Source organism: Anomaloglossus baeobatrachus, chromosome 4 (genome assembly GCF_048569485.1).
Source record: "Anomaloglossus baeobatrachus isolate aAnoBae1 chromosome 4, aAnoBae1.hap1, whole genome shotgun sequence".
NCBI lineage: Eukaryota > Metazoa > Chordata > Amphibia > Anura > Aromobatidae > Anomaloglossus > Anomaloglossus baeobatrachus.
The window spans coordinates 92,397,870-92,415,665 of NC_134356.1; the positions used below are offsets into that span (position 1 = coordinate 92,397,870).

Below are 17,796 nucleotides of genomic sequence, written 5' to 3' on the forward strand. Positions count from 1 at the left end.
CCAAGGTTGACTTGGAAGCCTGCGACCCCTTACGCTGGCCAGCGACAAGGACAAAGAGCGCATCAGAACGGCGCAGGGGCGCCGTGCGAGAAATGTAGAGCCGGAGTGCTCTCACTAGATCTAACAAATGCAAATCCTTTTCACATTGGTGAACTGGATGAGGGCAAAAAGAAGGTAAGGAGATATCCTGATTGAGATGAAAAGGGGATACCACCTTAGGAAGAAATTCCGGGATCGGACGCAGAACCACCTTATCCTGGTGAAAAACCAGGAAGGGGGCTTTGCATGACAGCGCTGCAAGCTCAGACACTCTCCGGAGTGATGTAACTGCCACTAGAAAGGCCACCTTCTGCGAAAGACGTGATAGAGAGACATCCCGCAGTGGCTCGAAAGGTGGTTTCTGAAGAGCCTTTAGCACTCTGTTAAGATCCCATGGTTCCAGCGGCCTCTTGTAAGGTGGGACTATGTGGCAAACTCCCTGCAGGAACGTGCGGACCTGCGGAAGCCTGGCTAGACGCTTTTGAAAAAACACGGAAAGCGCCGATACTTGTCCCTTGAGAGAGCCGAGAGACAAACCCTTGTCCATTCCGGATTGCAGGAATGAAAGAAAAGTGGGCAAGGCAAACGGCCAGGGAGTAAAACCCTGATCAGAGCACCAGGATAAGAAGATCCTCCAAGTCCTGTGATAGATCTTGGCGGACGTTTGTTTCCTGGCCTGTCTCATAGTGGCGATGACATCTTGAGATAACCCTGAGGACGCTAGGAGCCAGGACTCAATGGCCACACAGTCAGGTTGAGGGCCGCAGAATTTAGATGGAAAAATGGCCCTTGAGACAGCAAGTCTGGTCGGTCTGGGAGTGCCCACGGTTGACCCACCGTGAGGTGCCACAGATCCGGGTACCACGACCTCCTCGGCCAGTCTGGAGCGACGAGGATGACGCGGCGGCAGTCGGACCTGATCTTGCGTAACACTCTGGGCAGCAGTGCCAGAGGAGGAAATACATAAGGCAGTCGAAACTGCGACCAATCCTGAACTAATGCGTCCGCCGCCAGAGCTCTGTGATCTTGAGACCGTGCCATGAATGCCGGGACTTTGTTGTTGTGTCGAGACGCCATGAGGTCGACGTCCGGCGCTCCCCAGCGGCAACAGATCTCTTGAAACACGTCCGGGTGGAGAGACCATTCCCCTGCGTCCATGCCCTGGCGACTGAAAGTCTGCTTCCCAGTTTTCTACGCCCGGGATGTGAACTGCGGAGATGGTGGAGGCTGTGGCCTCCGCCCACAGCAGAATCCGCCGAACTTCTTCTTGGAAGGCTTGACGACTGCGTGTGCCGCCCTGGTGGTTGATGTACGCGACCGCCGTGGCGTTGTCCGACTGTATGCGGATCTGCCTGCCCTCCAGCCACCGATGGAACGCCTTTAGGGCTAGATACACTGCCCTTATCTCCAGAACATTGATCTGAAGGGAGGACTCTGTCGGGAGTCCAGGTTCCCTGAGCCCTGTGGTGGAGAAAAACCGCTCCCCACCCTGACAGACTCGCGCCCGTCGTGACCACAGCCCAGGATGGGGGCAGGAAGGATTTTCCCCTCGACAAAGAAGTGGGAAGAAGCCACCACTGAAGAGAGGTTTTGGTTGCCAGTGAAAGATACGTTCCTGTCTAGGGACGTCGACCTCCTGTCCCATTTGCGGAGAATGTCCCATTGAAGTGGACGCAGATGAAACTGCGCAAAGGGAACTGCCTCCATTGCTGCCACCATCTTCCCTAGGAAGTGCATGAGGCGCAGCAAGGGGTGTGACTGGGCCCGAAGAAGAGTGCACCCCTGTCTGTAGCGAACGCTGTTTGTCCAGCGGAAGCTTGACTATCGCTGAGAGAGTATGAAACTCCATCCCGAGGTAAGTCAGTGATTGGGTCGGTGTCAATTTTGACTTTGGGAAATTGATGATCCACCCGAACCTCTGGAGAGTCTCCAGAGCAATGGTCAGGTTGTGTTGGCATGCCGCCCGGGAGGGAGCCTTGACTAGGAGATCGTCTAAGTAAGGGATCACCGAGTGGCCCTGAGAGTGTAGGACCGCCACCACGGATGCCATGACCTTGGTGAAGACCCGTGGGGCTGTCGCCAGGCCGAAAGGCAGTGCCACAAACTGAAGGTGTTCGTCCCCGATGGCGAAACGCAGGAAGCGTTGATGCTCCGGTGCAATCGGCACATGGAGATAAGCATCCCTGATGTCGATTGATGCTAGGAAGTCTCCTTGGGACATCGAAGCGATGACCGAGCGGAGAGATTCCATCCGAAACCGTCTGGTTCTCACGTGTCTGTTGAGCAGTTTGAGGTCCAGAACGGGACGGAATGATCCGTTTTTTTTTTGGCACCACGAACAAGTTGGAGTAAAAACCGTGACCACGTTCTTGAAGGGGAACGGGGATCACAACTCCTGTCTTCAGAGTGTTCACCGCCTGAAAAAGTGCATCGGCTCGCTCGGGGGGCGGGGATGTTCTGAAGAAACGAGACGGAGGACTAGAGCTGAGCTCTATCCTGTAACCGTGAGACAGAATGTCTCTCACCCATCGGTCTTGGACATGTGGCCACCAGGCGTCGCAAAAGCGGGAGAGCCTGCCACCGACCGAGGATGCGGTTTGGGGAGGCCGAAAGTCATGAGGAGGCCGCCTTGGAGACGGTGCCTCCGGCGGTCTTTGGAGGACGTGACTTAGACCGCCATGCATCAGAGTTCCTCTGGCCCTTCTGTGGCCTGTTGGATGATGAGGATTGGGACCTGGCTGAGGGCCGAAAGGACCGAAACCTCGATTGAATTTTTCGTTGCTGAGGTCTGTTTGGTTTGGACTGGGGTAAGGACGAGTCCTTTCCCTTGGATTGCTTAATAATTTCATCCAATCGCTCGCCAAACAAACGGTCGCCAGAAAATGGCAAACCGGTTAAGAACTTCTTGGAAGCAGAGTCTGCCTTCCATTCGCGTAGCCACATGGCCCTGCGGACTGCCTCCGAATTGGCGGACGCTACCGCTGTACGGCTCGCAGAGTCCAGGACTGCATTCATGGCGTAGGATGAAAATACCGACGCCTGAGAAGTCAAAGACGCAACTTGCGGAGCAGAGGTACGCGTGACCGCATTAATCTCAGACAGACAAGCTGAGATAGCTTGGAGTGCCCACACTGCTGCAAAGGCCGAGGCAAAAGACGCGCCTGTGGCTTCATAGATGGATTTCATCAGGAGTTCTGCCTGTCAGTGGCATCCTTGAGCGATGAACCATCTGCCACTGATACTACGGATCTAGCCGCCAGTCTAGAGACTGGAGGATCCACCTTGGGACATTGAGCCCAACCCTTAACTACGTCAGCGGGGAAGGGGTAACGTGTGTAATTAAGGCGCTTAGAAAAGCGCTTGTCCGGAAATGCTCTGTACTTCTGGACAGCATCTCTGAAGTTAGAGTGATCGAAAAACGCACTCAGTGTACGTTTGGGAAACCTGAACTGGTGTTTCTCCTGCTGAGAAGCCGACTCCTCTACAGGTGGAGGCGGGGGGAGATAGATCTAACACCTGGTTGATGGACGCTATAAGGTCATTTACTATGGCGTCCCCTTCCGGTGTATCAAGATTGAGAGCAACGTCAGGGTCAGAGCCCTGAGCTGCGACCTCCGCTTCATCCTCCAGAGAGTCCTCAAGTTGAGACCCCGAACAGTGTGATGAAGTCGGGGAAGGTTCCCAGCGAGCCCGCTTAGCCGGTCTGGGACTGCGGTCCGTGTCGGAGTCCTCCCCGTGAGACCTAGGTGTCACCCCAGGAGCACGCTGCTGCGCAGACTGAGAGGGGCCTGGGGGCGATGAACTCACAGTGCCCGAGGCCTGTGTAAGGACCGGTCTGGACTGCAAGGCTTCTAGTATCTTAGCAGACCATCTGTCCATAGACAGCCATGGATTGTGAAAGCGACTCAGAGTTTCTCAGCCAAAACTGCAAACTCTGTCCCTGCCACCTGGACAGTGGAAGCAGGGGGTTCTACCTGAGCCGAGGGTCCCACCAGTGCCCGAGGCTCCGGCTGAGCGAGTGCAACAGGGGCCGAGCATTGCTCACAGTGAGGGTAGGTGGAACCTGCAGGTAACATAGCCGCACAAGAGGTACAGGTTGCAAAATAACCCTGTGTCTTGGCACCCTTGCTCTTTGCGGACGACATGCTGTTGTCTCCACGGAGAGTGATCACTGAGGGTATATAGCCAAAAGCAAAACAGTGCGGCCGAAAAGAGAAAATGTATACAAATATATATATATATACACTTCGGCACCCCAGGGGGACCAGCACCGGGTAACCGGTGTGGCTTACCGACCGCCCAAAGCGGTTGTGTGTCCACCAGATTCCCTGCCTTGGGCCTCCCAGAGCTGCAGAGCTCGTTCTGAAATCCTCCACCGGCAGAAGTGATTGTAAAAATGGCTGCCGGAGCTCTCAGGGGAGGAGGGAGCCGTGGGCGGCGACTAATAAAGTGCGGGAATCTGGTGCCCCACAGTGATCAGTGAGGGGGGAGGAGAACACCTAAGTATGCTCCAGCCCTCACTGCCGACGTCCAGTCGACCGTCCCGCCCTTACCCCTGACTGGCAGGCCCGGGGGCGGGAGTTATGGTACTAGGCCGCATGAAGCCGGGGACTAAAGTTAATAACGCGGCCGGCAAACAGGCGCGGTCGGCGCGGTAGTCCCGGTCGTCACAAAAAAACAGCAGCCGCTGCAGCGTCTGTGACACAGGCGCTCCATGCACCGTCCCCAAGGGGACACAGAGTACCTTTAGATGCAGGGCCTTGTCCCTGATGATACCAAGTCTCCTGTCCGGCAGATTCCCCCAGGGGCTGCGGAGGGAGCCCGGTCCCAGTGAATGGTGACCGGATAGGATCCCACTTCTCCCAGAGCCTCTAAGGGATGGGGAAGGAAAACGGCATGTGGCTCCAGCCTTTGTACCCGCAATGGGTACCTCAACCTTAACAGCACCGCCGACTTAGTGGGGTGAGAAGGGAGCATGCCGGGGGCCCTGTGGGGGCCCTCTTTTCTTCCATCCGATACAATCAGCAGCTGCTGCTGACTAAAATGGGAGCTTGAGTGAATGTGTGCCTCCTTCAACACAAAGCATAAAACTGAGGAGCCCGTGATGCACGGGAGGGTGTATAGGCAGAGGGGAGGGGTTACACTTTTTAAAGTGTAATACTTTGCGGCCAGCATGCCAGAGAGACTGTGAGACACCCCGATTTGCCTGGAAAAGGACTGCTGTAGGATTGTAACTCATCCCCGGGACATTTATGCCATAATTGGAATATTTTACCCTCTGTATGGTGGATTATTTGATGGACATTCTGTATTTCTTGGAATAAATGCTCTTTGGATTGTGTAATATGGGAGAAGGACCCCATGACAACTGGTGGCAGAGGCGGGATCAATAGAGCGCAGCCTAATGGAGATCAACCAACAGAGTGAGTACAGAAACTGGACTGCTTCCAGTCTAAAGGACAGAGCCAAAGATCTGGGCCTCAGCTACCAGGGACTGAGTAAAGAAGCCTTAATTGATCTACTTGTGGGTGAGAGCCAGTCCACCTCCTCCCAGATGTTTGACGGACAAACACTGGGGACAGGGATCCCTGCCCCAAAAAGCCAGTGGGTGGTGTGGTTCGAAGAAGAGATGGCAGCTCTTGGCCCCAGTGTATCTCAGGAATACAAGGAGCAGGCTGCTCGCCAAGCACAGAGGAGACAAGAAGCAATGGATTCCGACAGAGGGAGTAATGTGAGTTGGAGTGTAAACTCAGCGATCCAGGAGCCTGTGTGGATCACCCGGGCGGACTTCAAGCCATTTGATGAGGCTTCCGGAGATGTGGAAGGGTTCTTCAAGGACTTTGAGCAGCAGTGTGTCATGATGGAGGTTCCCCACTCTGGCTGGGTGCGTTTGTTAGTGGGACTCCTGAACGGAAGCCTAGCAGAGGCTTATCGCACCATTGACTCACAGCAGAACTGGGATTACAACATTGTAAAGCGGACTATCTTGGATTCCCATGCCATCACCCCAGACTTACATAGGGCACAGTTCCGAAACCTCCCATGCACCACGGGAGGATCGTTTAGGATGTATGCTCATAAGATGTCCCAGGCATGTTGGAGATGGCCGGAAGCGGAAGACGCCTTCACTGTGGAAGATGTTATACAGATATTTATTATAGAACAATTTCTGTACAAGTGTCCCTCAGAAATACGGGAATGGGTCAGAGAATGCACGCCGTGCACCTTGGATGGAGCTGCAGCCCTGGCTGATGAGGCCCTTACTATCTGACCGCAATGGAGGGGGATTCTGGACAATAAGACACAGCCTGGTCCTGCTCCCCGACCCTCTCCAGTTATATCTGCCCCTCCAACCAGCTGCAGGCCGATGACAACCACGGCTCCCAATCCTGGGCCCCAACAGTACCAACCATGCCCTGGGGGGATCACAGAGAGGAGATGTTATGGGTGTGGGAAACCTGGGAACCTGCAATCCAGTTGTCCCACAAGGACTCGGAGGGAGCCACAGGCACCTCCATCTCGTCCGGTGCATTTTGTGCATTCCATCCCGCCTGAGGAAGAGTTACCACCACCTCCACTGGAGTGTACAACTGACCCCTGAACCATAGATGCCCCTGTTGGAGTGTATGGCCTCTGACCTTTGTCACCAGGTTTTCCTACTGCCTTCTCCAGAATACACATTGGAAGGAGCACGACACAGAGGAGATGTTATCGATGTGGGCAACCTGGGCATTTGCAAAAAACTTGTTCTGCTGGTCAATTGAGGAATGACCTTGCACCAAATTGACCTGTTCATTCTCTACAGCCGAACTACCATCAGAGGAAGCACTTACAGGAGGTTACGCTGGATGGACAGAGAGTCATTGGATTGTGTGACTCTGGGGCATTTCTCACAATAGCTGATCCCCGAGTAGTTCGGCAAGAGGCGATACATCATGGACCAGGGATTGTTATTGAACTGGCTGGAGGACAAAGGAGGACTATCCCAAAGGCGACTGTAGATCTGGACTTTGGCTTTGGGAACAAGCAATGTGTGGTTGGGGTGATGAGCGGACTGCATGCAGATATTCTCCTAGGAAATGACCCCACAAGAGGGGGAGCACTACTAGACCTTGTACTAACCAATAGGCCAGACCACATATCAAATATACAAGTTGGGGGTTACTTGGGGAATAGTGATCACAAAATAATAAGTTTTCATGTATTCTTTAGTAAGATGTATAGTAGAGGGGCTACAAGGACACTAAACTTCAGGAAAGCAAATTTTAAACGGTTGAGAGATGATCTTAGTGCAATAAACTGGGATGATGTACTAAGTAATAAAAGTACACAAAGCAAATGGGAGACTTTTATGAGCATCCTGAATAGGGCTTGTGCAGAAAATATACCCTATGGGAACAAACATGCTAGAAATAGGAAGAAACCCCTATGGCTAAATAGAGCTGTAAGGGAAGCAATAAAAGAAAAACAGAAAGCCTTAAAATAATTAAAGAGGGTAGGTAGTGATGAGGCATTATATAATTATAGAAAATTAAATAAAATATGTAAAAAGCAAATTAAGTTAGCTAAGTTTGAGACAGAGAGACTCATTGCAAGAGAAAGTAAAAATAATCCTAAAATATTCTTTAACTACATAAACAGTAAAAAACTGAAAAGCGATAGTGTTGGCCCCCTTAAAAATAGTCTTGGTGAAATGGTGGAAGGGGATGAGGGTAAATCCAACCTGCTGAATGAATTTTTTTCTACGGTTTTTATACAAGAAAATGCCATGGCAGATGACATGACCAGTGATGCCATAAATTCACCCTTGAATATTACCTGCTCAACCCAGCAGGAAGTACGCCGCCGACTCGAAATCACTAAGGTTGACAAATCTCCGGGCCCGGATGGCATACACCCCAGAGTACTACAGGAATTGAGTTCTGTGATAGATAGACCACTATTTTTAATCTTCACAGAATCCTTAATAACAGGGTCAGTACCGCAGGACTGGCGCATAGCAAATGTGGTGCCAATATTCAAAAAGGGGACAAAAACTGAGCCGGGAAATTATAGGCCGGTAAGTTTAACCTCTACGGTTGGTAAAATCCTTGAGGGGTTCTTGAGAGATGCTATACTGGAGTATCTCAAGAAAAATAACCTTATGACAGAGTATCAACATGGGTTTATGAGGGATCGATCCTGTCAAACTAATTTGATCAGCTTCTATGAAGAGGTAAGTTCAAGCCTGGACCAGGGAAATGCAGTGGATGTTGTGTATATGGACTTTTCAAAAGCTTTTGATACGGTGCCACACAAAAGGTTGGTACATAAAATGAGAATAATGGGGATAGGGGAAAATATGTGTAACTGGGTTAAAAACTGGCTCAGTGATAGGAAACAAAGGGTGGTTATTAATGGTACGTACTCAGACTGGGTCTCAGTTCATAGTGGGGTACCACAGGGGTCAGTATTGGGTCCGCTTCTTTTCAACATATTTATTAATGACCTTGTTGGGGGCATGCGGAGTAGAATTTCAATATTTGCAGATGATACTAAACTCTGCAGGGTAATCAATACAGAGGAGGATAAGTTTATATTACAGGGAGATTTATGTAAATTGGAGAATTGGGCTGAGAAGTGGCAATTGAAGTTTAATGTAGATAAATGTAAGGTCATGCACTTGAGTAGAGGAAATAAAATGTATGATTATGTACTTAATTGTAGAACACTGGGTAAAACAGGCACAGAAGAAGACTTGGGTGTATGGGTGGATGGTAAACTTCACTTTAGTGGACAGTGTCAGGCAGCTGCTGCCAGGGCTAATAAAATAATGGGATGTATTAAAAGAGGTATAAGTGTTCATGAAAAAAATATAGTTCTACCTCTGTACAAGTCACTAGTGCGACCGCACTTAGAATACTGTGTACAATTCTGGTCACCGATATATAAGAAGGACATAGCTGAACTGGAGAGGGTGCAGAGAAGAGCCACCAAGATTATTAGAGGAATGGGTGGGCTGCAATACCAAGACAGGTTATTAAACTTGGGGTTATTTAGTCTGGAAAAACGAAGGCTTAGGGGGGATCTAATCACAATGTATAAATATATGAGGGGACAGTACAGAGACCTTTCCAAAGATCTTTTTACACCTAGGCCTGCGACTGGAACACGCGGGCATCCACTATGTCTTGAGGAAAGAAGGTTTAATCATAATCACAGACGAGGATTCTTTACTGTATGAGCAGTGAGACTGTGGAACTCTCTGCCACATGATGTTGTAATGAGTGATTCACTACTAACATTTAAACAGAGCCTGGATGCCTTTCTTGAAAAATTTAATATTACCAGTTATGTATATTAGATTTTATGACAGGGTATTGATCCAGGGAACTAGTCTGATTGCCGGATGTGGAGTCAGGAAGGAAATTTTTTCCCCATTGGAACTTGTTTGTCACATTGGGGTTTTTTTGTTTTTTTTTTGCCTTCCTCTGGATCAACATGTTAGGCTACGGGTTGAACTAGATGGACTTAGAGTCTCCCTTCAACCTTAAAACTATGATACTATGTGGCCTCCGGAGGCAGAAGCTATACACCCAATTGTCTGGGTCTCCCAATGGAGCGACAAAGGAAAAACGTTATTACTTTCATATTATACAATTTTATAACAGGGATGGGTAGAGAGGTGTAATTAGGGCAAATATGCGTCTTCTGTTAGGTCAGAACGCATATTCTAGGTGACAGGTTCCCTTTAAGTAGCCTGTAAACTGACATAAGAGGGAGAGCAGAGTATCAAAACCAGCAACCTACTCCAAGAAAAGTCTATAGTATAACATCAGAGCAAAATGACCTATATACACCATTGAGTGGGTTTTTGTATGTGGAGAGAGCTCAAAAGGCATCACTGGCAACTCCGTGAAACCTACAGATGTGAAGAATCACACTGCCATGTCATTCTAACCATAGAAAACTAAATCCCTAGAAGATGGGGGTATTAAACGTTATAAAAAGCACTCAAACAGCTGTGGAGGGGGAAAAAAAAAAAAAAAGTTATGGCTTCTCGATGGGGTGGAGGGAAAAAGTGAATTTACTTGGCAAGCAAGGGATTAAAAATGATCATGCTTGAAAGGGACTAATCCCATTAGTGGAGGCAAGCTCAAACAGCAGGGGCAAAGCAGAATGGGAGTTGACCTTTACCCCTGCACCCGTCAGTGTTTTCACTGTCTTGACAAGGCCAATTTTTTTTTTTTTTATCCTGACTAGTGTCAGTTAATGAGGTCATTAACTCTGGAACACATCAACAGATCGCATTGATGTTTTTTCATGACATTGTACTTTATGTTGGCGGTAAATTTCGGATTTTTTTTGCAGGAGTAAAATGTGAATTGTGAAAATTTCGCAAGTTTCAAACTTAATTTTTATGCCTTTAAACCAGAGGGGTATATATATCACACGAGTTACTAAACATTACCCACGTTTACTTTGAAATCAGTACAATTTTTGAAGAAAAAAAAAAAAAATATTGGGTAGATAAAAAGAATAGTTTATCAGCAATTTCTCATTTTTCACATCACACTTTGAAGTTGCCTGAAAGGCTTAAGTGACCGAAAATTCCTAAAAGTGACCCCATTCTAAAAACTGCACCCCTCAGACTGCTCAAAACCACATCAAGAAGTTTCGGTGCTTCACAGGAACTGAAGTTTCACTTGAATTTTAAATTTTTCCCACAAAAATATTACTTTTGCCTTAAATTTTGCATTTTCACAAGGGTAACAAGAGAAAATAGACCATACAATTTGTTGTGCAATTTCTCCTTAGTAAACAGATACCTCATATGTGGTGGAAAACTACTGTTTGGGCGCACGACAGGGCTTGCAAGGGAAGGCATTGCATTTGAATTTTAGATCACAAAATTGTTTGGACTAGAAAGCGGAAGCCATATTACGTTTTGAGACACCCCCCCCACCCACCCCCAGAGGTGCCTAAACATTGGAAAGCCTCTCAAGTGACCCCATTTCCATTTTAATAACTAGAGCCCTCAAGGATTTTACCTAGCTGTTTGGTGAGCACCTTGAACCCCCAAGGTCTTCACAGATTTTTATAATGTGAAGCCTTGAAAACCACAAAAATGTTGCTTTAACCCCAATTTTGCATCACTAGGGTAACCGGAGATAGGGAGCCATACAATTTGTTGTGCAATTTCTCCTGAGTATGCGCACGAGATAGCGAATCACGCCAGACTGACTTCTCGGCATGCTCAGTAAAAGATCCTTTCTATCAGCATACCACCATTCACATGCGGTTGCGTGCGGTATACTCAGGATCCAGTGGCATGCAGTATTTGGACACAGGTAAAAGATGCTACAAGTAGCGTTTTTGAAGAAAGTTATATTACTGCAAGTCGCTGGATCCTGAACCGCACGCAAACGCATGTGAATGCATGTGGATGCGAGTCCATTGGAAATGCATTAAAATTAAAACGCATTTATACTGGATCAGTTTTTGCGTTAAAAAAACTGCCAGCACACGTTAAAAAAATGTAGTGTGAAAGCAGCCTAATAGAATACTTTGGATTAGTTCACATTTATCCAGTGATCTATGCTGAGCACTTACACTTTGTGCTTTCCAATACAAAAAAAACAAAACATGGCCAGCACTGACATTTCACACAAATGTGACCACGCATTTATAATCTCAAATAGCTAAACATTTTTATATTGTGAACACCAATCTGTTGTAAAACTGATGCAAACAGATGGAATTTTAGAATATGTTTTTAAAATGTGTTGCACCCATTTAAAAAAAAAAAAAATGGATGAGTTTTTATAATGGCATGTTAGGAGATCATGTATTGTGTAATGTAAAAAAAAAAAAAAGAAGATAAAAATTGTGGAAAGCACAGCAGACCGCTATCCAGCAAATTAGCAGCTCAATGTGCATTTGTACACTAGTATACAGTATGCTAATCAAACGCCCATTTGATAAGTTTGTGTTTAGCACCACTCCAGCGGGTTTTATTTTTTCCCAGCATCACAAATCAGAAGAGTGACGTTGGAAAAAGATTAAAACAGTGGCAGGTGAGTATAAAACAGGGTGGGGGGACTTACATTTAAAGCACCACTTCAGCTGTGCAATAAATAATAAAAAAAAAGAAACCCGCTGGCATTGTGCTTTAAATATTTTTTTGACAGACCAAGCTGACATTTAAAATACATCACAAATACGTGGCATGAAATAAGACAATTATATTAGCCACAATATTGTATTGCTTATAGGGTCGATCCCAAACACTTTCCATGTTCTGACCAATGCAAAAGTAGTGCTAATATGGGGATATGGGGTTAATCAGCAGGTTAATAAAGTTCTGACGCCATGCAACTGCTGCACTGAGAGCCCCACTGCCAGGAGGAAATTATCTTCACTCCTCTGGGCAGCTCAGGCTTTTCAGTCATCGGGAAATGGGTTTAACCCTATATCTGCAGATTAATAGCTTAATAGCTTTTTTTTTTTTTTAAAAAAAAAGGGAATTTTGTTTACTTACCGTAAATTCCTTTTCTTCTAGCTCTAATTGGGAGACCCAGACAATTGGGTTGTATAGGCTATGCCTCCGGAGGCCGCACAAAGTACTACACTTAAAAGTGTTAAGCCCCTCCCCTTCTGCCTATACACCCCCCGTGCTCCCACGGGCTCCTCAGTTTTGGTGCAAAAGCAAGAAGGAGGAAAAAGAATTATAAACTGGTTTAAAGTAACTTCAATCCGAAGGAATAACGGAGAACTGAAACCATTCAACATGAACAACATGTGTACACAAAAAAACAGGGGCGGGTGCTGGGTCTCCCAATTAGAGCTAGAAGAAAGAAGGGAATTTTGTTTACTTACCGTAAATTCCTTTTCTTCTAGCTCCAATTGGGAGACCCAGACAATTGGGTGTATAGCTATTGCCTCCGGAGGCCACACAAAGTATTACACTTAAAAGTGTAAGGCCCCTCCCCTTCTGGCTATACACCCCCAGTGGGATCACTGGCTCACCAGTTTTAGTGCCAAAGCAAGAAGGAGGAAAGCCAATAACTGGTTTAAAGACCAATTCAATCCGAGGAAACATCGGAGAACTGAACCATACCACATGAACAACATGTGTACCCGAAAAAAACAGAAAAACCCCGAGAAAACAGGGCGGGTGCTGGGTCTCCCAATTGGAGCTAGAAGAAAAGGAATTTACGGTAAGTAAACAAAATTCCCTTCTTTTTCGCTCCTAATTGGGAGACCCAGACAATTGGGACGTCCAAAAGCAGTCCCTGGGTGGGTAAAAGAATACCTCGTGATAGGGCCGTCAAACAGCCCTTTCCTACAGGTGGGCAATCGCCGCCTGAAGGACTTATCTACCTAGGCTGGCGTCTGCCGAAGCGTAGGTATGCACCTGAAAATGCTTGGTAAAAGTATGCAGACTCAATCAGGTAGGTGCCTGACACACCTGCTGAGCCGTAGCCTGGTGCCGTAATGCCCAGGATGCACCCACGGCTCTGGTAGAATGGGCCTTCAGCCTTGAGAGAACCAGAAGCCCAGTAGAACTGTAGGTTTCAAGAATTGGTTCCTCGATCCCCCTAGCCAGGGTGGATTCAGAAGCTTGCGACTGTTTACGCCGACCAGCGACAAGGACAAAGAGTGCATCCGGGTGGCGCAGGAGCGCCATGCGGGAAGTAGAACCTGAGTGCTCTCACCAGAACCAACAGATGCAAATCCTTCTGAACTTGATGGACTGGACGAGGACACAAAGAAGGTGAGGTGATATCCTGATTGATATGAAAGTGGGATACCACCTTAGGGAGAAATTCCGGAATCGGACGCAGAACTACCCTGTCCTGGTGAAGGACCAGGAAGGGAGATTTGTATGAGAGCGTTGCTAGCTCGGAAACTCTCCTAAGAGACGAGACCGTTACTAGAAGGCCACTTCCCGAGAAAAGCGGGAAGGGAGACCTCTTTCAAAGGCTCGAAAGGCGGCATCTGGAGAGCAATTAGAACCTTGTTCAGATCCCAGGGCTCTAACGGCCGCTTGTACGGAGTGCTGAGACGACAAACTCCCCGTAGGAACGTGCGTACCTGAGGAAGTCGTTTCTGAAAAAATACAGATAGCGCTGAGACTTGTCCCTAAAGGGAACTGAGCGACAACCCTTTTTCCAACCTAGATTGCAGGAAGGAAGGAAACAGACGATGCAACCGGCCAGGGAGAAACACCCTGCGCCGAGCACCGAGATAAGAATATCTTCCACGTCCTGTGGTCAATCTTGGCGAACGTTGGTATGCTAGCCTGTCTCATGGTGGCAACCACGTCCTGAGGTAATCCTGACGACACTAGGTTCCAGGACTCAATGCCACACCATCAGGTTGAGGGCCGTAGAATTCAAATGGAAGAATGGCCCTTGAGACAGCCAGTCTGATTGGTCTGGTAGTGCCCCCGGTTAGCCTACCATGAGGCACCACAGAACCGGGAACCACAACATCCTCGGCCAATCTGTAGCGACGAGGATGGCGCGGCCGCAGTCGGTTCTGATCTAGCGCAGCACTCTGGGCAACAATGCCAGAGGTGGCACATAAGGTAGCTGGAACTGCGACCAATGCTGAACTAAGGCGTCTGCCGCCAGAGCTCGATGATTGTGAAACCGTGCCATGAAGCTGGCACATTGTTGTTGTGCCGTGACGCCATTAGAACGACGTCCGGCCTCTGTCAGCGGCGCCAGATCTCCCGAAACCCGTCCGGGTGAAGAGACCATACCCTTTCGGCCACACCCCGGCGACTTAGGAAGTCAGCTTCCTAGTTTTCCACGCCTGGGATGTGAACTGTGGATATGGTGGATGCCGTGTCTTCCACCCACATCAGAACCTGCCGGACTTCCTGGAAGGCTTGCCGGTTGCGCGTTCTTCCTTGGTGGTTGATGTATGCCACCGCTGTGGAGTTGTCCGACTGAAGTCGGATTTGCTTGCTGTCCAGCTGCTGTTGGAAGGTTTGTAGGGCAAGATACACTGCTCTGTGTTCAAGAACATTGATCTGAAGGGTGGACTCTTGCTGAGTCCACGTACCCTGAGCGCTGTGGTGGAGAAAAACTGCTCCCCACCCTGAGACTCGCGTCTGTCGTAACTATCGCCCAGGATGGGGATAGGAAGGACCTTCTTTTTGACCATGAGGTGGGAAGAAGCCACCACCGTAGAGATTCCTTGGCCGCCTGAGAAAGAAAGACGACTCTGTTGAGGGAGGTCGACTCCCCGTCCCATTGGCGGAGAATGTCACATTGTAGTGGACGCAGATGAAACTGCGCGAAAAGAACTGCCTCCATTGCTACCATCTTACGTAGGAAGTGCATGAGGCGTCTCAATGTGTGCGACTGGTTCTTAAAGAAGAGATTGCAGCCCGTAGTGAATGCTGTTTGTCTAGCGGAAGCTTCACTATCGCTGAGAGAGTATGAAACTCCATGCCTAGATATGTTAGCGATAGGGTCGGGGTCGGATCTGACTTCAAAAAGTTGATGATCCACCCAAAACTCTAGAGAGTCTCCAGCGCAACGTTCGGGCAGTGTCGGCATGTTTCCTAAGAGAGTGCCTTGACAAGTAGATCGTCTAAATATGGGATCACAGAGTGACCCTGAGAGTGCAGGACTGTGACTACTGCTGCCCTGACCTTGGCGAAGACCAGTGGGACTGTCGCTAGCCGGAAGGTAGAGCTACGAACAGAAGGTGTTCGTCTCCTATAACGAAGCGTAGAAACGCTAGTGCTCTGGATCAATCGGCACGTGTGGATAAGCATCCTTGATGCCTAATGATGCTAGGAAATCTCCTTGGGACATTGAGGCGATGACATGGCGGAGGGATTCCATCCGGAACCGCCTGGTGTCCACGAGCTTGCTGAGCAGTTTTAGATCCAGAACGGGACGGAACGGCCCGTTCTTATAGGCACCGCAAATAATTTGGGGTAAAAACCGTGACCTTGTTCCTGAAGAGGAACGGGGGTCATCACTCTTTCTGCCTATAGAGTGCACCCTGTTTGCAGAAGAGCAGCGGCTCGGCCGGGAGGTGGAGAAGTTCTGAAGAATCGAGTTGGAGGACGAGAAGTGAGCTCTATCCTGTACCCGTGAGACAGAATGTCTCACACCCAACGGTCATTGACCTATGGCAGCTAAATATCGCCAAGGCGGGTGAGCCTGCTACCGACCGAGGATGCGGAGAGAGGAGGCCGCAAGTCATGAGGAAGCCGCCTTGGAAGCGGGTTTTCAGACTGTCTCTTTTTTGGGCGTGACTGAGCCCGCCAAGAATCTGAGCTCCTCTGATCCTTTTGAGTCCACATTGGACGAGGAAAAATGGGACCTGCCCGAGCCTCGAAAAGACCGAAACCACGACTGCCTCCTGCTCTGTTGGGGTTTGTTGTGTCCGGGCTGAGGAAAGGATGAATCCTTACCCCTGGACTGTTTAATGGTTACATCCAAACGCTCACCAAACAGTCGGTCAGCAGAAAAAGGCAACTGGTTAAGCAACCTTTTTTGGAAGCAGAATCTGCCTTCCATTCACTTAACGAGCAGACCAGGCTCTGCTTAAAAACACGGAGCAGCGGAGGCTACTGCCGTACGGTTCGCAGAGTCTAGGGCAACCTGAATCGCGTAAGAAACAAATGCAGACATTTGAGAGGTTAAGGATGCCACCTGCGGCACAGATGTACGTGTAACCTTGTCAATCTGTGTAAGACAAGCTGAAATAGCTTGGAGTGCCCCAAGGGTGAGAATGCTGGAGCCAACGGTGCGCCGACAGTCTCATAGATGGATTTAGACCAGAGATCCATCTGTCTGTCAGTGGCATCTTTAAGTGCAGCTCCATCTCCCACTGCAACTATGGATCTAGCTACAAGCCTGGAGATTGGAGGATGCCGCTTGGGACACTGGGTCCAGTCCTTGACCACGTCAGGGGGCAGGGATAACGTGTATCCTAAGCCGTTTGGAGAAGCGCATATCTGGATAAGTGTGGTGTTCCTGGACTGCCTCTCTGAAGGCAGAGTGGTCCAGAAAAATACGTGAAGCTGACTCCTCCACTGGAGGAGCTGGGTGAGAAATAACCAACATTCTATTGATGGACGCTATAAGATTATTCACTATGGCGTCACCATTAGGTGTATCCAGATTGAGAGCGGTCTCAGGATCAGAATCCTGAGCCGCTACTTCCGCCTCATTACACAGAGAGTCCTTCTGCTAGGACCCTGATGAAACCGAGGGCCGCTCATAGTGAGCCCGCTTAGGCTGTCTGGGACTGACGTCTGTGCAGAGCCGTGACTCTGGGATGCGTGTGACATTCCCGGAGCTGTTAGTTGTTCACACTGAGGGGGGCCATGGATCAATGATTCAACAGTGCCCATGTTGTGAGAGACATGTCCGGACTGCTAGGCTTCTAGTATCATAGCCATAGTCTCAGAAAATCTGTCAGTAAATACTGCAGACACTGTCCTCATCCTCTGGCCATTAGCAGAGACTCCGGCTGAGTTGGATATAATGGGGGTCTATGTAACCTGCCGGCCGTATAGCCGTACATGCTGTACCGGCTGCATAGAAAAACATGTGGTTCTGCACCTTTGTTTTACACAGAGAATATGCTGATAACTCCTCCGCACAATCCAGGAGGGTATATACAATCGTGCGACCAAACAGTGCAATGTATATAGTACAAGCATATCTATAAGTGCACTTCTGCACTAGTGGGGTTAGCACCACAGGTGCTGCTTAACGCCTGTTGCAGCGATTGTGTGAC

At 48.8% G+C, this 17,796-nt stretch overlaps 1 protein-coding gene across 1 annotated transcript in view; it reads right to left on the reverse strand.

The window, feature by feature from the left end:
• NPM1 (nucleophosmin 1) overlaps positions 1–17,796 on the reverse strand; it is a 56,223-nt gene that overhangs the window by 18,933 nt on the left and 19,494 nt on the right. The window lies entirely within an intron of this gene.